The sequence below is a fragment of the Triticum dicoccoides genome, chromosome 4A (assembly GCF_002162155.2).
Source record: "Triticum dicoccoides isolate Atlit2015 ecotype Zavitan chromosome 4A, WEW_v2.0, whole genome shotgun sequence".
NCBI lineage: Eukaryota > Viridiplantae > Streptophyta > Magnoliopsida > Poales > Poaceae > Triticum > Triticum dicoccoides.
The window spans coordinates 103,022,036-103,024,518 of NC_041386.1; positions in this window are offsets into that span (position 1 = coordinate 103,022,036).

The window sequence follows — 2,483 nt, forward strand, 5'->3', positions numbered from 1 at the left end:
ACATAAAGATTGATATATTGGAAGCCTATGTTTGGACATCGGAAGTGTTCCGGGTGAAATCGGGATTTTACCGGGTTACCGGGAGGTTACCGGAACCCCCCGGGAGCCATATGGGCCTTCATGGGCCTTAGTGGAAAGGAGAAAGGGGCAGCCCAAGGGGGCTGCACGCCTCCCCCCTTCCCCTAGTCCTATTAGGACTAGGAGAGGTGGCCGGCCACCCCTCTCCCTCTTTCCCCCTTGGGAATCCTAGTTGGAATAGGATTGGGGGGGGGGGGGGAGTCCTACTCCCGGTAGGAGTAGGACTCCTCCTGCGCCTCTCTCTCTTGGCCGGCGCCCCCTCCCCCCCTTGGCTCCTTTATATACTGAGGTAGAGGCACCCCAAAGACACACAAGTTGACACAAGTTGATCCACGTGATCTATTCCTTAGCCGTGTGCGGTGCCCCCTGCCACCATATTCCTCGATAATACTGTAGCGGAGTTTAGGCGAAGCCCTGCTGCTGTAGTACATCAAGATCGTCACCACGCCGTCGTGCTGACGAAACTCTTCCCCGACACTTTGCTGGATTGGAGTCCGGGGATCGTCATCGAGCTGAACGTGTGCTCAAACTCGGAGGTGCCGTAGTTTCGGTACTTGATCGGTTGGATCGAGAAGACGTACGACTACTTCCTCTACGTTGTGTCATCGCTTCCGCAGTCGGTCTGCGTTGGGTACGTAGACAATACTCTCCCCTCGTTGCTATGCATCACATGATCCTGTGTGTGCGTAGGAAAATTTTTGAAATTACTACGAAACCCAACAATGGCTTCAGTGTAGCAGGACATGGGAGAGAATGCAGAGACGAACGACGATCATGCGGGTGCAGTAGGACATGGGAGAGGAGGTTGAGAGGAAGACGTCAGTGGTGGCGCTAGTGTAACATCACGCTGGAGAGGAGGCCGAGAGAAGCGACGCCAACGGTGACGCCGTAGCAGGACAGAGGAGAGGAGGCCGAGCTTAAAGAGTGTCATTAACACAAATCACACATTGCGTATATACTTCACAAGGAGGGAGTAAGATTTAATCATCTATGATCGTCGAAACAAAAAATGTGCAACACAAAAATTGTGTGAAACTGTAAGATAAAGCTGCTGATCAAAGAAGAATTTAAATGATTGACCATGCGCGACGAATTTGACAAAATTCATCCAAAATAGCTCCAAAAATGAACACGAAATTAAAAATTTACGGTCGACGAAACAACGAGCTGATCACAAAAATGGAACCATAACATCAATGTGCATCTTTTTATGTAGAGCTTATCTCAAATTGATGAGCCGTTGTTGTTGGAAATATGCCCTAGAGGCAATAATAAATATGTTATTATTATATTTCTTTGTTCATGATAATAGTCTTTTATTCATGCTATAACTGTATTATCCGGAAATCGTAATACACGTGTGAATACATAGACAACACCATGTCCCTAGTAAGCCTCTAGTTGACTAGCTCGTTGATCAATAGATGGTTACGGTTTCCTGACCATGGACATTGGATGTCATTGATAACGGGATCACATCATTAAGAGAATGATGTGATGGACAAGACCCAATCCTAAGCCTAGCACAAAGATCGTGTAGTTCGTATGCTAAAGCTTTTCTAATGTCAAGTATCTTTTCCTTAGACCATGAGATTGTGCAACTCCCGGATACCGTAAGAATGCTTTGGGTGTATCAAACGTCACAACGTAACTGGGTGGCTATAAAGGTGCATTACAGGTATCTCCGAAAGTGTCTGTTGGGTTGGCACGAATCGAGACCGGGATTTGTCACTTCGTGTAAATGGAGAGGTATCTCTGGGCCCACTCGGTAGGACATCATCATAATGTGCACAATGTGACCAAGGGGTTGATCACGGAATGATGTGTTACGGAACGAGTAAAGAGACTTGCCGGTAACGAGATTGAACAAGGTATCGGTATACCGACGATCGAATCTCGGGCAAGTACAATACCGTTAGACAAAGGGAATTGAATACGGGATTGATTGAGTCCTTGACATCGTGGTTCATCCGATGAGATCATCGTGGAACATGTGGGAGCCAACATGGGTATCCAGATCCCGCTGTTGGTTATTGACCGAAGAACATCTTGGTCATGTCTGCATGTCTCCCGAACCCGTAGGGTCTACACACTTAAGGTTCGATGACGCTAGGGTTATAAAGGAAGTTTGTATGTGGTTACCAAATGTTGTTTGGAGTCCCGGATGAGATCCCGGACGTCACGAGGAGTTCCGGAATGATCCGGTGGTAAAGATTTATATATAGGAAGTCCTGTTTCGGCCATCGGGACAAGTTTCGGGGTCATCGGTATTGTACCGGGACCACCGGAAGGGTCCCGGGGGCCCACCGGGTGGGGCCACCTATCCCGGAGGGTCCCATGGGCTGAAGTGGGAAGGGATCCAGCCCAAAGTGGGCTGGGGCGCCACTTCCCTCATGGCCCATGCG